Genomic DNA, 19,170 nt, shown 5'->3' with positions numbered 1-19,170 from the left:
GAGATGGGTGCCCAAGGTGGGTGGGTTCCCGCAGAAATGTCCCTTGTCTCATTAGGAGATTTTGAGATGGTCCCTAAAACTCAGCTGCTTGAGAACACTAAAAAATACAGACAGTGGGTGGCCATCAATGGCCATAGGGTGGAGGCTCTCAGAGACACAGGAGCAAGTGTGACAGCTGTCAAGTGTCACTTTGTCTCTGAAGAGCAGGTAGTCCCTCATGCATTCTTCCCAGTTGTTGCCGCTGACAACACAGAGAGCCATTGCAAGGTGGCTCAAGTTCCCTTTGAGTGTGGGGGGTCTGGTACTCTTCAATTAGCTGTGAGGCCATCCAAGCCTATTGATTGTCTGTTAGGCAATGATTTAGAAAGCTCCCCTTGGGTTAAGGTGGAGAGGAAGGCGCATTTAGAGATGTTGGGTCTGCCTGAGTGGGCATGTGTGACCACTCGATCTATGGCAGCTAAGGGTGTTCAAGAGACCCTGGAGCCCCAAAATATGGCCCAGGGACCTGCCTTAAAGAAAAGAGGTCAGGGCGCTGGAAACTAGCCCCCATTGTTCCCACGGTCCAGGAGGAAGCATATTTTGAGGGGGATGCCCTGGACCCCACTGGTAAGCAAGTTTCTGAACTGGGGAACCTACCTGAGCTGACCCATTGGAAGCAAGAAGGGGGTCCCTCCAGGGAGGAATTTTGTGAAGAGCAGCGGAAGTGCCCTTCTCTTGTGGGTTTGAGGCAACAGGTCACAAACCAGGCAGCAGGTGATCAGTCTGGATCACATTGGATCTACTCGGAGAATGGTCTCCTGTACAGCGAGCCTAAGGTTGCTGAGCCTGGGCCAGCCCGTGTGCTGGTGGTACCCCAGCGCTTCAGAGCCTTCCTACTGAGTTTGGCTCATGATGTTCCTTTAGCTGGTCATCTAGGGCAGAACAAGACCTTTGAAAGGCTTGTCTCCCACTTTTATTGGCCCCAGATGCGAAAGAGTTCAGATACTCATTGTAGGACTGGTCAAACTTGCCAGGCAAGTGGGAAAAGTGGAAGGATGCACAAGGTCCCTCTCCAACCTTTCCCTGTAGTCAGTACCCCCTTTGAACGGGTGAGGATTGACATTGTCGGTCCACTGGACCCCAAAACAGCCATGGGCACCAGGTTTATCCTGGTCTTGGTGAACCATGCTACCCGGAAGCCATTCCGCTCAGGACAGTGACGGCCCCCGTGGCGGGACGTGCACTGATGGGGATCTTCTCCCGTGTGGGGTTCCCCAGAGAGGTTGTGTCTGACCGAGGTACAAACTTCATTTCTAATTATATGAAGTCTCTGTGGAAGGAGTGTGGTGTTACCTACAAGTTCACCACTCCTTACCACCCACAAGGTAATGGGCTGGTTGAAAGATTCAACCGGACCCTCAAAGGCATGATCATGGGTCTTGAAGAACCAATGAGGCGTAAGTGGGACGTCCTCTTGCCATGCCTTCTGTTCGCCTACCGTGAGGTGCCACAAAAGTCTCTAGGGTTCAGTCCCTTTGAGCTTTTGTATGGTCACCCGGTAAGAGGACCTTTGAGTTTGGTCAAGGAAGGCTAGGAGCAATCTCCCAGGAAACCTCCCCAGAATGTATATAGTTACATGCTGGCCTTCAGGAACCAAACTCGGTGTTTCAGAGATCTTGCTCAGGCGAATCTGGAAGCCAGCCAGGAGGAAATGAAGCAGTGATACGATCAGAATGCCACTCTGATTGAGTTTCAGCCTGGACAGAAAGTTTGGGTCATGGACCCTGTGGAGCCTTGTGCGCTCCAGGACAGGTGGACCAGTCCATATGAGGTGGTGGAGCGCAAGAGTGATGTCACCTATCTGGTGAACTTGCGTCTCCCAGGAACCCCTTGCGGGTCCTGCACGTGAACCGCTGAAGCCCCACTTAGAAAGGTCCGAAGTGGGCATGCTCCTAGCGACAGATGATGGAATGGAAGAAGAGGCCGAGCCTCTTCCTGACCTCCTGTCTGCAACAGAGCAATATGGGTCAGTGGATAGTGTCAGCCTCTCTGCCACACTGACCCCTGATCAGCAGCAAGATTGTCGTCAGCTGTTGGGGCAATTCTCTGATCTGTTTTCCTTGGTTCCTAGTGTCACAGAGTGGTGTGTCCATGATGTGGACACTGGCGACAGTCCTCCTGTCAAGTACAAGGCTTACAGACTGACTGACAAGGTTAGGGCGTACATTAAAGAGGAAATCTCCAAGATGTTTGCTTTAGGGGTCATTGAGTCCTCAAACAGTTCTTGGGCCAGCCCAGTGGTCTTGGCCCCAAAGGCTGCCTCGCCGGGTGCCACACTCGAACTCCGGTTCTGTGTGGACTATAGAGGGCTCAATTCAGTCATCCGGACTGATGCACACTCCATCCCCAGAGCTGCTGAGCTCATTGATCGGTTAGGGGCTGCACGGAACCTAAGCAGATTTGATTTGACATCTGGGTACTGACAGATCGCCTTGACTGATGGGGCTAAGGAGCGGTCAGCATTCTCCACACCAGATGGGCACTACCAATTCTGGGTTATGCCCTTTGGGATAAAGAATGCACGTGCCACCTTTCATAGGTTAGTCAACCAGGTGTTGGCTGGGCTGGAGGATTTCAGTGCCGCCTACCTGGATGACATTGCAGTGTTCAGCGCCCGTTAGGAAGAACACTTGCAGCATCTCTGGGAAGTGTTGATGGCACTGCGAAAGCAAGCCTCACGATCAAAGCAAGTAAGTGCCAGATCAGGCAAGGTTCCGTTGTGTACTTGGGTCACCAGGTAGGAAGCGGCCAGATGGTGCCCCTACAACCCAAGATTGATACCATCCTGGCATGGGAACCCTCAAAGACTCAGACACAGGTGAGAGCCTTTTTAGGACTCACGGGGTACTACAGGAGGTTTGTCAAGGGGTATGGCAACATTGTTGCACCCTTGACTGAGCTGGTTTCCAGGAAGCAGCCCAAGAAAGTGAACTGGACTGACACCTGTTAGAAGGCTTTTGATGTCCTGAAGACTGCCATGTGCACAGCACTTGTGCTTCAGGCACCTAACTTCTCAAATTAATTTATTGTACAGACAGACGCTTCAGAGCATGGTGTGGGGGTTGTTCTATCACAGATTAATGAAGAGGGCCTAAACCAACCAGTTGCCTTCATCAGTAGGAGGTTACTTCTAGGGGAACAGAGGTGGAGTGCAAATGAGCGCGAGGCATTTGCTGTGGTTTGGGCACTGAAGAAGTTGAGACCATACTTGTTTGGGACTCACTTCCGAGTTCAGACCGACCACAGGCCCCTCAGATGGCTGATGCAGATGAGGGGTGAGAACCCAAAGTTGTTGAGGTGGTCCATTTCCCTACAGGGTATGGACTTTACGGTGGAACACCGCCCTGGTACAGAACACGCCAATGCTGATGGTCTGTCCAGATTTTCCCGCCTTAGTGAAGAGAACGCCCAAGGGGAAGGGTAGTTCTCCCCACATTTCAGCTTTAGGGGACACGTGTTAGACCTGGCATCATTGACGTGAGTCTCCCTTCCATTTTGTACGGATTGCCTCCTCTGTTTTAATATGTTTTTGCTGGATTTATGCTTTGGGCACTGTGCCACTGCTAATCAGGGCCACAGTGCAAGTGCTCCCTATGTTACATTAATGTATTGATTGGATTCCATGATTGGGTTATTTGATTTATCTGTCAGCCCCTAGTACAGTGCACCATGTGTGCCCAGGGCTTGAAAATCAAATGCTGCAGGTGGGCTTGCAGCACTATTCGTGCCACCCACAGAAGCAGCTTGTAAAGTGTGTCTCAGGCCTGCCATTGCAAGGCCTGTGTGCAGTCTAGCACTGCCATGTCGACTTGGCCAAGTGCCCCCACTTACCAGTCCCTAAACCTTCCCTTTGCTTCATATTAGACACCCCTATGGTAGGCCCTAGGGCAGGGTGCATTGTAAGTATAAGGTAGGACATGCTTTGATGTGTGTAGCATGTTCTAATAGTGAATTACACCCACTTTAGTTTTTTACTATTGAAGGCTACCTGTTCTCATAGGCCAGAATGGGCAGTTAGATTATTTCATTCTTATAATCCTAACTGACTCAGGGAACATGGTAGAAATTCGAATTTAGTATGCCTGAATTCAGAATAATAAAGTACATCTTTTAGTAAAGTTTATTTTAATATTCTGAGTTTGCAAATACCACTTTTAAAAAGTAGGTATTTGCTTGCCTAACCATCTGAGCCTGCCTCTGCTGGGTTGTGTATTCCTTGTCTGGGTTTGTGAGTGACAGAACTGGGGGATTCCAGGAGAAAGGCTCGGGCAGCCCAGAGGTGAATAGAGAGATCTGCATCTAGATGGGAGGGAGGAGTTGCACCTGGGACCTGAATAGGGCTGGGCCTTCCCTCTACAATGCTGGCTCCACCCCCTGTGGCTTGTCTGATGTCTCTGCCCTGCACTGTGAAAGGAGAGGAGGAATCATGTCAACAAAGTGCTCCAGAGCTGTATCTTCCCTCCCCTGTGCTGGCTCCACCTCCTGTGGGGCGGCTGATGTCTCTGCCCGGCACAGTGAAATGAAGAAGAGAGTCATGTAAACAAAGTGCTCAGGAACTGGTTTGAACTAGGCAGAGGCCTCTCTGCCATCAGAGAACAAAGGATTTTGGGATATAAATATTGGGACCCTGATCCCAAGAAATCAGATCACTTCTGGAACAAGAAACCTTTCTACCAAGGAGAAGAACCAGGGAAGCTGCAGGAGTTTGGACTGCCCCTCTGCCAGTGTGCTGTTTGCTGGGTTGGCCTGCAGTGGTTGCTTCATTGCCAAGGGAAAGGAGAAGGAACTTTGTAAGGACTTTCATCTACAGAATATTCTCCAAGGGCTTGAACTGTGCTTGCCTCCTGCTGAAGCCTCAGGGACAAAAGACGTCACCTCCAGCTCCCTCCTGAATTTCCTTGCTGGGAATTCTGACTCCAGTCACTTGCGTGCCGCTGGGAGCTGGAAGTGCGACGCATCAAGAAGAATCGCGTCGCCGCCGTAGCTGAAATCATCACAACGCCGGAGTAGCGCGCCTTTGTCGCATCTCCCTGGAAACATGTGTTCATCGTAGCTGCCTGCTGTCGCATCACTGGAGAAGCATGACAACATCGAGAGAGTCGCCATCGCATCACAGGAGAAGCGTGTCGCAGGACCTGTTGCGGCTCCAAAGTAGAGTCGTCGCAAGGCTGCCATGGTCATCAAGGGCGCCATCATCTCGCATCGCAATCGGATCATCGCATCGCATCAAGGTGCCTTCTTGCGCACTGCAACAGGCCCGCAAGCCGAGAATCTACGCATCACCTCCGCACCGCTAAGGCTCATGACGAGTCCCCTACTCTGCGCAAGCATTGAGGAAGGGAGCAACCGTTCCCCTGGGTCACGGAACAGACGCATCTCCCCTTTTGTGAGCCTTTTGTTCACTTTGCGTTACGCATCCAGGTGCTTTGTTGAGAACATTGTCGCATTTACCATCAACTTGAACTAAGAGACTTTAATAATCTTTTAAGTAATATTAACAGCCTGATTCATCAAGCTTAATTGCGCTCGCAAAGGGCCAGATTCTGAGAATCTGGCCCTTTGCGAGTGCAATTTTTGCATTTGGGATTCATCATCCCAAATGCAAAATTCGCTATTAAAGAATTCGCATATTTGCGAGGAATTGCATTTAAGGAATCTCTATTTGAGATTCCTTAAATGCAATTCATGAACCATTTTAAAATACCGAAATCACAATTTTGGGCCGCTAGTTACCGCGAGGTCAAACCTCGTGGTAAATAGCGAAAACTTAGAAAAATGCATTTAAATGCATTTTTCTAAGTTGCATGTTACACACACACATGTCCTTTGGACATGTGTGTGCGCAACACCAATGTAGATTACATTTCAGGGGTGCTACAGGGTGTCCTTTGGACACCCCTGGCACCCTTGAAATCGCTATCTTATTTGCGATTAGCAAATTGCTATTCGCAAATAAGGAATAACTCCCCATTCATTCCTATGAGCCTTTAGGCCCATAGGAATGAATGGGGAGTTATTCCTTATTTGCGATTAGCAATTTGCTAATCGCAAATAAGGAATGTGTAGGAATCGCATTTCTTTATGCAATTTCTACATGAATCCCGTTTTGCAAGTCCTTAATAGCGATTCGTTATGAATCGCTATTAGAGTCTCGCAAAACCGGAGAATGATGAATCAGGCTGTAAGTGTAGTATTGTGGATTTTTGTTGTTTGTGGTCTTGTGTTTAAGTCTATATAAAGAATACCTATTTTTATAAAACCTGTGTTGTGTCCATCTGTAGTGTTATCATGGTATTACTGTGTATATTCACAAATGCTTGACACACTGCCTCTGTGATAAGCCTGTCTGCTCGTGCCAAGCTACCTAGGGGGTGAGCAGGGGTTATTAAGGAGTGTAATCCCCTTATCCTGACTTAGAAGAAAGGGTCCCTATTTGGACAAAGGTGATAACCATTGCCAACTAGAGACCCCCAGATCTAACAGGGACAAACATCTACCACTAAAAATCAGCACGAACGGCACGCCCTAACGCACTCCGCCGCTTGCAGAACTCTGCGTAGCACAGCGGAGTTTTTTGGTCACTTCGAGGAAATCCACATAGCGGAGCTCCGCAAACTCTGCCCAGCGCTAGCTAACATAAGCGTGGAAGAATGGATTAAATACTTTAAAATACATTATGAAGGTAGTACAGATGCCCATTTTGTTCCAGGTTCAGGTCGACCCCACACGACGAAGACCACAGAAGAGGTCCACAGGAGCCGGTGACTTTGGAAACCAACTGCAATGGTGCTACCGACACCTCAGACCACTCAACAGAATCCTTAGAACATCCAATGGAGTCCTTGGTAAAAATAATTGGAAACTCATGTTCCAACTGTGCACCTGACCCTAATAGAATACCAACTGCATTCTTAAAGCATAACGTTACAACCTGGGCTGGTTTCCTGAATTCGATGTCCAAGCAACTACTGCTGACGGAATGCATACCGGAAAGATGGAGAGGCTGAGTGATCCACCCCATCTTCAAGGGTGGGGTAGTCACGTCCCCTAGTAACTACCGGTTGACATCATTGCTCGATGTGGACCTCAAATTCACTACTCTTGCAAGATCTACAGGAGAGTGTAAAAGTGGCAAAAAGGCTGCCAATGAATGAAACAGGTTTCACTAAAAAGCAAAGAACCTCCACCAACCTAATGGCAGTGGGTCTCATAATGAAAAGCGTGTGTGACACCAGGATGCTACTATTCATGTCTTTTGTGGACTTCAAAGCAGCCTTTGGGAAAAATATTTTACATTGAGGAATTCTGTTACAAGACTATATCGTTATCTTTTGTCTATTTTCGTATTTGGCAATGGTATGATCCACATTCTAATCCACCCTATTTTTGTTTTCTTTTTATTTTCACTTTGCACATGATTTTATTATTATCCTTGGTTCACTTTAGCACTTATATTATTGTGACACACCCGCACACCACTCTACAATGGCCGCCGACATTGTTCGTGTTTCACAATTCCTTTACCCGACATCATTTGTTTCCATGGTGTTCAGCGGTTACAAACGCTAAACAGAGACACGAAACTTTTCACATCGGCGAAGACGCTTTGCCTTTTCGGAAGCTCCCGCTTTCGCATGTAATCGGTAAGAACATACTTTCTGTAACCATGGTCAGACACAGAATAGCCTTTTCGACATAATTTGCACACGTGTTAGTACACACGTTTGGTCACCTACGAGTTTTACCGTGGACCCTTGGTTTTAAACCTTTCTATATCATTCACGCGTTAGATGTTCGCAACCTTCCTTCACCTTGGTTTTTTATCGGGTCGATTTTTCTTCTAACATCACTCCTATAGATGCTTTTCACTTTTCACCATGCATACGTTTCTCTTGATTGAGCAAAAACGCATCATTGCGATCACTTTCACCATTGAATAACCTTTTCATTGATGCATGCGATGTAAATACCATATGCGACTAAGAATGCTAGTCCTCATTTTTTTGTCTGTTTGATCTTAGATTCCCCTGACGAAGTGCCTAGGGCACCAAATGCATTGGGATATGACCATTTGATGTATTGAGATATTTGAAGAAATGTGATTTACAACATTGAACTCATGAACTTATCTGCTTGAATTAAAACGGATTCAAAGATAATCATTTGGAATTATTTTTCGTGCTTTAAACAGTATTTTGAAAAACTTTTGATCCAATTAAACTGAATGTCGCTTTTTCGACTTGAGAAGCTGCGCCCAGAGGGTCGCCCTTAAATTTTTAAGGATCGCATTTTCTTCGTAACATTTGACACCTACAGGACGACGAGGTGATACCTCCGTGGCACGCTAACCTCCATTATACACCCCAATTTTATAGTGATATCCTGGAACATCGCGGGTCTGGTTAAAAACCTTTCAGATCCCGACTGGTCTAACTACATAGACTCCTGTGATATCTGCCTGCTGCAGGAAACCTGGGCCCTTGATACACCGCACAGAGTAGGGTATAAGACCTTCAATGTAGAGGCAGTATCTTCAATCAGAGGGAGACCGTCAGGGGGGCTCACAGCATGGATCAAAGTGTCATTAGAAGTAAACATTACGCAACTAAACAGATTCAGCTGACATATTGGGGCTGGTAGTCAATTTAAGGGATGGTAGGCGTATCACTGTCTTAATGTATATAATCGACCCTGTGGGTTGTCAAAAGAGTCTGGAACTCTGGAAAAATTGGATAATCTCCTTATTAATTATGCAGACACCCCAAGCATCTTAATTGGCGGTGATTTTAATTGCAACTTCGAGCCAATCATAGGGTTTGGTGATGTTTTTGGAGACGAGGATAGGGCTAATAATATCCCATCCCTATCTTATATGGAGGGAGTGCGCTGCACGACCCTAGCTGTGCAAATGATGAGATTAGTCTCAGTACATGGACTGAGGGCCAGCAATGGTCGCTTCCAATCTGATTCTCCAAAGGCCCCTACCTTTGTGAAAAATAGGTATTCGTTCGTATGTGAAAGCATATAGGATCATCAAAACTGACACTAGTCGTCTTATTGTGTTCTGTGTTAGCAGATTTCTACTGCTTGTAAGTTATTCACGTAAGAAGCGGGGTTTGGAGCTGTAGATGTTTAGCTGGGCGTACACTGTGTAGAGGTTAGGCAGTTCTGATTGTTTGAGGAATACTGTTGAGTCACTTTATAGGATCATTCTCTCTGGTGCCACCTAAAAAGTTTTTTTAACTTTGTATTTTAACTTAAATTTCATATTTTATGTGCCTTTTTAATTGATGAAGTGTACTGTATTAACTGGATGAATTGCATCGTATTTTTGCTTCCCAACAGCATATCATGTATTTATTTTTGTATTCACTGTGTAAAATGTATTGTTGTTCTTATATGTATCTTTTATGGCCAGAATGTGCCGAAATAAAGATCAAATGAATGAATGAATGAAATGTTGTCATCACTGCAGATTTCTCTGGAGGGATCGCTGGCTAAACTCGTTTGGACAAAGATAAACCTGACAAGGGGGAAAGGTCAATTCGCCAAATACCTGTAGGACAGTATACAGAATCTTGGCATCCTCGACTAATGGCAACTGAACACGAGTGGCCATACATTTAAGAAATTTGTGAATAAATGCATTCAGCAGAAAAGCAGGTTGGAAGATACAGTTACATTGACAAAACTATTGCATGGGTGGTTAGTACTGTTCACTGTTCATTTGGTCTTTATTTCGAATAAAAAATTCATAAAAGACAACATGCAAACCATTCACAATAAAAAGTTCCACTGGCTATTGCCTAGTACAGATAAAATATAATACAACAAGCGCATAAATTACTACCACTAATATCCACATTATACTGAACAAACAGGATACAAAAATACATCTGGTTAGAACAATCAATTTAAAAGTGTATTCAGTCTCTTAGTTCGAATCAACCAGGCCCAACCCAAAAATTTAGCAACACAAACCACAACCGTTTCTGATCTGATTTCTTGAAGTTTTATGAGTGCATCTCGGTGACCACTACAATTCAGGGTTGTACATATGGGTTTTAGCCATTTGCTTCTAGGAGATCGATAAACATGACAACCAAAGAATAGATGGCCAACACTTTCTTCCTGGTCAGGACACCAGAAACATTTGTTTCCTGTCTTCGTGTCCCACTTTGCAGTAAAGGAATTGACAGGCAAGGTGCCAGTACGGAACTGATGGTACAGTTTGCGGTCTAACACCTTGGAAATCAGGTCCCAGTACTGCTCAAGAGAAGGAATAACTTTATGCACTAAAAATAAACCAGTTAAATTTGTATCAAGGGATTGGGTTACTAAAGTAGATCTTTTCCAGGCCCAAAAAAGGGCCTTGAACTCAGATTTTGATGGAAAAATTGACCCCCCTGGGTTGGACCATAACTCAGGAAGGCCCATCATATGCAGGATGTATTTGACTTCCCTAAGCCATGGTATTTTTTGCGCGCCCCACAGTGATTTTACCTCGTCTAACTCACGGGAGAAAAGACTAAGCTCTGGGGTGGTCCAGAGACGACGCCATAGTGCCACAAGGCGATACTGTGCCATCTCATTGATAGGTCTACAACCAAGATCTAGTAACAAAGGTTTTATAGGTGCAGACTGCGGGAGACCTACCAGGTTCCGTAGGAACCTATTCTGCGCAATAGCCAAGCATGATAAGTCCTTGTAGCCCTAGACATCAGCTCCGTATAGGGTTGCAGCAATAACCTTGGCATCATAGATTTTTAGGGCGGGAGTGATGCGTTTTGTGAGGGATTTCCTTTGTTCATGGACCAAACATCTAGCCAGACGGTTAAATTTAAGTTTAGTTGTCTCCAGTTGGGGATTCCAATTGAGTTGGTGATCAAGGGTCACACCTAAATATGTCATGACCTTGACCTGCTCAATTAGAACGCCGTTTAAAGTGACAGAGCAATTAGGGGGGGTTTTCTTGCAAAAAACCATGAATTTGGTTTTCTCAACGTTTATCTGCAAGTCATTTGTTTTACAAAACTCTGAGAATCTGTTCAGGGCTACCTGAAGCCCACCCCTTGTTTTCGAAAGGAGAAGGGTGTCGTCCGCGAAGATTAACATGGGATATTTAAAACCGCCGAGAGTGGGTGCGTCGGACTGTGTATTATTAAAATATTGGACCACCTGGTTAATAAACAGAAGGAACAAGGTGGGGGCCAAGACACAGCCTTGGCGCACCCCTCGTTGAACAGGGAAGCTTTTGGTCACCTGTCCCTGACTCCCCCACCTTACCTGAGCAAAATTATCCTCATGTAAACGCTGGACTAAACTCAATAGCTCTAATGGAAGGCCCATTAGTCTAAGAGCCTCCCATAGTTTCTTCCTTGGGACTAGATCAAAAGCCGACTTGAGGTCGACAAATGCGGCGTATAAAACACCGCCACCCAAAAAAACCACCTTCCAAAAAAGCAGTGAAAAACGGAACACCTGATCTATAGTGCTGGTACCAAATCTAAACCCTGCCTGCATAGGGGAGAGTATGTTGTTCGATTCGATCCAACCCTGAATTCTTACTAAAATCATCCTTGATACTATTTTCTGGATCGAATCGATCAGGCTAATAGGCCGGTAATTATTTGGGATGGAGCGGTCGCCTTTTTTATATACAGGCAGAATTTCCGCCCCTTTCCAGGACTTGGGGATCTCAGCCCCAGCAGCAATGTTGTTAGCCAGTAGCGTGATGTAGGGAACCCATAGGTCAGGGTTTAGTTTGAAGAGGTCTGCTGGTATGGCATCTAGGCCAGGGGCTTTACCAGACTGTACGGACTCAAGAGCGTGTACAGTATCGGATTCTAAAAATGTAAGTCTGTCTCCCTTTTGTGGTAGGATACACAGTGGCGCAATTACAGTGGTTTGATCCAGTGCTACACTTGGGTCTTTAAATTGGGCCGAAACAAATTCCACCCAAGACTGAGCCGAGACATGATTGTCCGATGTTTGGGGAACTGAGTCCCTGCCCCGCCTGACAATCAGCCAAAATTCGGTTTGGTTAGAGGATTCACAAGCTCTGAGGAGATCAAGCCAGTAAGAATCATCCCAGTCCCGCTTGGCTGCCCAAAGAGTATGCTTATAGCGCTGCCTAGCTATCCTAATATCATCAGTGTTCCGGGCCTTGACAGCAGCTATTAGGTTACTGTGAGAGTCTCTGCAACTCTTATTGTACCATTTTTTGTGCACCTTTGCAATATCAGACTTTGAGGGTTTGGTAAGAAGGTTTTTAAGGCCCACAAAACACTCCTCGTGGAGATTGGTGATTATAGAATCAACGTCACCAGAAGGGGGTAATGGTGACATCCTACTCCACACATTGAGAACCAGCTCCTCAATCTTAGAAATAAGCGCTGGATCAACTAAAACCCTGGACCATTTTACTCGCCGTCTGTTGTCGCACAGAACTACATCAGACGTTAAGCAATTAGTTCCCATGACGGGAGCACCCAGACCGGGGACCAAAATCTCCAGGGAAAGAGGGTTATGGTCGCTCTCTGGTCTGGACTCTACCACCATATCTCTCACATTAGACCATGATTCGATATTAATCAATATATAGTCGATACGGCTAGAGCTCAGACCGTTGTCAAAGGTTTTTGTCCCTAAACTGTCAGAACGTGTGCGCCCATTTGCTGCCCGAAGGCCCCACTCCAGACAGAAACCCAACCAGTGTAGAGCTGCCTCAGTGCCCCTAACTCCCTTGGTAATGGTTAACGGGGGGATATTCCAGGCTGTATCCTCCTCAGATCCCACATCCTCTGCCAAGGTAAGTATGAGCTCGAAAGATGTATTCATGTCACCCGCTATTATGACAAACTGATCGACTTTAGATTTCTTAAGAAGTTGATCGAGGTCATTCAGGACAGTTTGTTTCCTCCCACCCTGACAGCCACGGGCATAGACATCAATTAGGAGGAAATCCTTGGTGTTGGATTTGCTCAAGGTAATACATAAGAGGTCGGCACTCTCTACCAAAATTTCCTTAGCGTGAAAGCCCAGATTGTTTTTAATCCAAATGGTAAGGCCACCAGAGGCCCTACCCTTGGGACCCTGAATAGCAGGTTTGGAAAAGTTTAAATAACCCAGTCTAAATAAGGGGACTGTTGACCATGTTTCCTGGAAAACAACGACATCATAGGAGTCAATGTAGTCGACCCAATCATCGTTGTCCAAGCGTCCCCGTAACCCTGCAATGTTCCAGGAGACCACTCTTAGTGGATTATCCGTGCCATTGGCAGAGGATATCTGTGCCAGGCCCATTTCCCCTGTCCCAGTCTTAACTAAGATATTAGTAGGGTCTGAGGTTGGACCTAAATTTTTAGGAGAAATTAAGCCATTTGTGGGTATTATCAAATGAGTGGATAAGACAATCCCCCGTGGGTGAAGGGAGTCCACAGTAGGCATTATATCACCAGGCCCCCCAAGTCAATCAACCTCCTCCAAGCAGCCAAACATGTTGGAGATGGGTGCCCCTTGCCACCAATTATGCTGGCTGTGTCCATCATTCCTGTGAGTTGTACGTCTAGCGTTCTGGACAGTTGACCATAAACCCTCCTTCGCGGATTGCTGTCTTGGAGGATAGAAAAAAGTAAGGGGTCTCACAATTATTGTGGAGTTAGCTTCATAAGATGGCCATGCACAAAGGTGCTGTGCTGTGTGAGGGTCTGCAAAAGATACCACTATACAGTCGCCAGCTATGGACTTGTGTGTGGGGCCTATCCAAGGCACTCTACGTACCATTAATACACTGCTTCTTTGGTGGTCGGGAAGCTGTTTGTTTGAATTAAGCCAATGGATGACTTTGTTTTTCAGAGAATGATGGTTGTCCTGAGATTGCAGGCCCAGTTCGGGAACTCCAGCTAATATAATGACATAAGGGCCAGCTTCCGGTGGAAGGTCAATAAACCCTCCACGAAAGTTGGGACGACTAGCCGGCTGGTGAGAGTTATTCACAAAGTCTGGCCTTATGGCGTGGTGTGGTACGGCTTGTGGATTGGGTTTCTGCCTGTGGTGGGCTAGATTTTGCGAAGGAAGAGAGCTTGGTGCAACAGAACTAGGGGTGGGTACAATATGGTTTACAACAGTAGTACGGGGCTTTGGTATGGGTTTGGGTATTAGTGGGGCCGCTGGAATATTTTGGGGTATTTGTGGGGGTAATAGCATAGGTTCTGATGCCTTAGTCTGAGGGGTTGGGTCGATTTCACGTGGAAGTTTTGCTTCCATTTCCTTTAAACTCAGGCTAGCCAGGGTGACTATAGTCCTATCCATTTCTAACAAGTTATTCTCTATACGAGAAAGCCTTAGTTCCAAGGGGGTGAGTAATTGTTTTAGCGTACCCCAAACTATTTTAAGAAATTCTTCATCACCCCCCCTGTCTTTCTCAGATCCACTCAACCGACCCTCCAATTCATTCACTCTGTTCGTCACTGGGGAGGCAACCGAAAAATTGTCTTCCACAGGACTGTGTAAACCAAGAGCAACTTCCCCACCCAAAGAGCAGGGATTAGTTTTAGAACTATCATCCTTCAACCCGTGAGAACCCAAAGCCCTTCTGCTGTTAAAAAACTGTGATCTAGCAATTTTAGCTTTTTTCCGTGCGTATATAGACCTAGCAAGGCATTTCTTTTTATAAGTGGCAGCTTTCTTAGCACTGCTTGATGTCGTGGGTAGGTTAGTTTGGGAAGGAAAGGAGGTGCCTGTCACGCAGGTAGGTGGGACAGGATCCTTATTTGGTTTCACGGGAGTGGGTTGGGGGTTGGGGGGAAATATTGGAGAGGTAGTAGAAGGGGCAGGATGGATGGCTGCCGTTATTAACAATGGCCGAGGACCCAATGTATGCTCGGGGGTACGGGCAGAAGCAATATTCCCCAGGGAAGATTTTTTTGTGCTGGCTAAATGCTCAGATAACCTTCGTGCAGCTTCAAGATCCAAAGAGACCCTGTGCTGCATTTTACTAATTTTCTCGTCAATAGCCAAGTTAGTTTTGATTAGGAAATCATCCAGGGTTCTGTTAGAATTGCTCGCAGCCATGAGGGTTTTACTACGACTACCCCGTGAGCACATTATACAGGATATATAAATAACAATAAATACAAAAACAATAAAACTGTATAATGCACCGGCCAGGGGGGGTGGCCCAGCCCAGCCCTCTTAGTCCTCGAACGGCCTCAAACGGCCCGCTCTTTGCCCGGTCTTCGCCCCGGGCTGCGTCCCGCGCTGCGGGAGGTTTTCGGAAATATAAAGGGGCGTGTAGGGCGGGGGGCGGGCCAGCAGGGAGAGCGGACCGGAAGCTGGTGGTCGGTCTCGCAGGGACTCCTGGTTCCTGGTGTCCCTGCACGCTCGCAGCCCCGCTAGCACCTCGCGCCTGAGACCGCCCTGCAACTGTGGGTCCTCCTTGATTGCCCCCTGCGCCTCTCCAGGCGAGATGTAGACGTCAGGCGGTGAAAGAGAAGAAGCCGCTGCTATTCTGGTCAGTAAAAAGTGCCTCCGTGCGATATAGTGTCCCACAACAAGGATGGCGAGGAACGTTCTTAAAGCCTCAGCAGGGCGGGGGGCGGGCCAGCAGGGAGAGCGGACCGGAAGCTGGTGGTCGGTCTCGCAGGGACTCCTGGTTCCTGGAGTCCCTGCACGCTCGCAGCCCCGCTAGCACCTCGCGCCTGAGACCGCCCTGCAACTGTGGGTCCTCCTTGATTGCCCCCTGCGCCTCTCCAGGCGAGATGTAGATGTCAGGCGGTGAAAGAGAAGAAGCCGCTGCTATTCTGGTCAGTAAAAAGTGCCTCCGTGCGATATAGTGTCCCACAACAAGGATGGCGAGGAACGTTCTTAAAGCCTCAGCAGGGCGGGGGGCGGGCCAGCAGGGAGAGCGGACCGGAAGCTGGTGGTCGGTCTCGCAGGGACTCCTGGTTCCTGGAGTCCCTGCACGCTCGCAGCCCCGCTAGCACCTCGTGCCTGAGACCGCCCTGCAACTGTGGGTCCTCCTTGATTGCCCCCTGCGCCTCTCCAGGCGAGATGTAGATGTCAGGCGGTGAAAGAGAAGAAGCCGCTGCTATTCTGGTCAGTAAAAAGTGCCTCCGTGCGATATAGTGTCCCACAACAAGGATGGCGAGGAACGTTCTTAAAGCCTCAGCAGGGCGGGGGGCGGGCCAGCAGGGAGAGCGGACCGGAAGCTGGTGGTCGGTCTCGCAGGGACTCCTGGTTCCTGGAGTCCCTGCACGCTCGCAGCCCCGCTAGCACCTCGCGCCTGAGACTGCCCTGCAACTGTGGGTCCTCCTTGATTGCCCCCTGCGCCTCTCCAGGCGAGATGTAGATGTCAGGCGGTGAAAGAGAAGAAGCCGCTGCTATTCTGGTCAGTAAAAACTGCCTCCGTGCGATATAGTGTCCCACAACAAGGATGGCGAGGAACGTTCTTAAAGCCTCAGCAGGGCGGAGGGCGGGCCAGCAGGGAGAGCGGACCGGAAGCTGGTGGTCGGTCTCGCAGGGACTCCTGGTTCCTGGAGTCCCTGCACGCTCGCAGCCCCGCTAGCACCTCGCGCCTGAGACCGCCCTGCAACTGTGGGTCCTCCTTGATTGCCCCCTGCGCCTCTCCAGGCGAGATGTAGATGTCAGGCGGTGAAAGAGAAGAAGCCGCTGCTATTCTGGTCAGTAAAAAGTGCCTCCGTGCGATATAGTGGTTAGTAATAAACTCATACACCATTAGCAAGGAACAGTCCTATTTTGAGGCAACACTATCAATGGCGATCAAGAGGGAACTGATAAAGATGCGATTTTAATGCCTTCCAACACTTGATTTTGTCCCTAAGTGCCATAAGAGGGCCTAAACGGAAGATGCATTGGACTGCTTGTGTTACCAGGCAAAAGAAACGTATGTACCCAGTGTGTTCCCAAACCTGCTGGTACATCGGAGGTCATTGTTGCGTAAGGAATTCTTAGCTTTGGGTGTTAGATCCTGCAGGACAGCGACCATAGATGCCCTAAACCCGCAGAATTGTATGCTGAGTACTCGACTGGTGCAATTTTTAACAAGCAGATTACAATTGTTACATGAATGCTGTCCGCGGGTTTGAAAGGGTTTATATAGCATTTTTAATTCATGAGGGTTTGGTAGGGACAGAACAAGAGAATACTTGATCCCTATCCCTGAGTCGCTTAAGCATCAATTAAAGTATTAGATGATCACGAGGAATAGCCCATTTCCGCCGACAGATGGATGTTCTTATTGCACAGTACAAGCTACCTTTGCACAGTTGTAGTAAATTCTATCATTGCACAACTGCATTAATGTTTGCACCAGGCACCAAAGCCTATCAGGCTGACAGGAGAGAGTTAACAAGTTTGCCTTCTTGCACAGTTCTGCCAATTACTGTAGCCAAGCACTTTGACGATGCTATTTTGCGCAATTGCATTATGTATGTTATACTGTACAAGTGCTCCAAACTTATTACACTAGGCACTTTTGACAAAACATGGTGGATATAAACCCCCACTAGTCAGATAGGAGCACTCTAGTAGGTTCAAACGGAAAATGCCTTCTTGCACAATTGTCCTAATGCACTTTCTAAGCACTTTGATAATGCATCTTGCACATTAGTGTTGAGGTTTACATCAAGCATTTCATATTTTTTGTGCGCTTAACCCTAGCAGGTGATGCAAGATGAAATATATACACCGTTTCTCTTATAGTAAGTCCAGGATATATGCATGTTCTACTGGTTGCACGATTTTTGTGATCATATATTTATATTTGTATTGTATGTTCCTTGTGTGCTTCTTGCGTACACCTAGACAATACAGAAAGACTTAATATTTTATCCCGTTGTATGAACAATGAGACTCATTGATTGCTAGTTCTCTCATCTATGTATGGCATGTTTTGCGGATTTGGCACTATGCGCCTGTGATGGACACATTGGCGCTTAGAAAGTTTGGAGCAGAGATTTATTGATTTTATATGCATTGTGCTGGTTTTATTTTTATGGTTTTTATTAACTAATTAAATACATTTTGATTGATTGACCAACACATCTAGGTATGTCCTACATGAATAATGTGAATCCAATCCACTGGCTCCCCGTACAGAAGAGATGCCAATTCAAGCTGCTGACCCACACACACAAGGTTCTACACAATCCAAGGACCCGCTTACATTGGGATGCATAGTTTTCATGGCCCGCGCCCGCACTGCCCCTCTTTTCATTAACTCGCTGGTCACCCATTACCTTCCCGTTCGTAATCTCCGCTCCTCTAGTCAGGCTCTTCTTGTTTTTCCCCGCTTCTGCAAGGCCAGAGCAGGTGGCACTAGGTTTTCCACTCTCGCTCCTCGCTTCTGGAACAATCTCCCCCCTACTATTAGATCTATAACTGTCTATCTGCACTTCCGCAAAGCGCTCAAGACCTATCTTTTCACTCACGCATTCTCCACTCACTGATCACTCCCGCCTCATTTCCCTCACCCGTAATCACTCAGCGCCAGGAAACCGCTAGGTCACAGCGCGCTCTATAAGCACTTTCAACTTCAACTTCAACTTCAACTACATTGACCACCGCCTGAACTTCCACCAACCATCGAGAAGACTACACTCCACCTCCCTTTCACTTGTCCATACTCTCCGTGTTTACCAAAGCAGAAGTGGAAGACCATCCTTCTCCCACATCACAGCAGAGACCCGGAACAGCCACCCCACGCACCTCCGGACAATCACTCCCCAACGGAATTTCGAATGGCTCTGAACCTGGCTGTTCGAAAAAAACTCCGGGGCCTGCAAGCACCTGGATACCCTATCGGGCGATTAGCCACGCTTTATAAATCCTGATTGATTGATTAATTGAATCTACAGTCAATGGCCATGTTATATGATTCAACTATTTACCAGAAGTGAACACAAAATATCTCTGTTTACTATACTTAAACTGTAGTTGTGCATAAATTAAATTAATAATTGCATAAATTAATAATTTTTTTCTGAGGTACAGAGTCCACGTTTTTGTTTTGAGTTTTTTTGTATTGAGTTGTAGGAATTCCAGCTGAGGAATATGGCTTTGCAAACTAGGTAACGCGGCATAACGGGTTAAACGATCCCCGCTGACATC

The 19,170-nt window shown here is 47.1% G+C and overlaps 1 protein-coding gene across 1 annotated transcript in view; it reads left to right on the top strand.

Annotated features, from left to right (window-relative positions):
- The window catches only part of C3_1H2orf80 (chromosome 3_1 C2orf80 homolog), a 301,817-nt gene that overhangs the window by 33,054 nt on the left and 249,593 nt on the right, over positions 1 to 19,170 (top strand). The window lies entirely within an intron of this gene.

Source organism: Lissotriton helveticus, chromosome 3_1, assembly GCF_964261635.1.
Source record: "Lissotriton helveticus chromosome 3_1, aLisHel1.1, whole genome shotgun sequence".
NCBI lineage: Eukaryota > Metazoa > Chordata > Amphibia > Caudata > Salamandridae > Lissotriton > Lissotriton helveticus.
The sequence above is the reverse complement of the archived record's forward strand: the minus strand, read 5'-3'. Positions and strand labels throughout refer to the sequence as shown.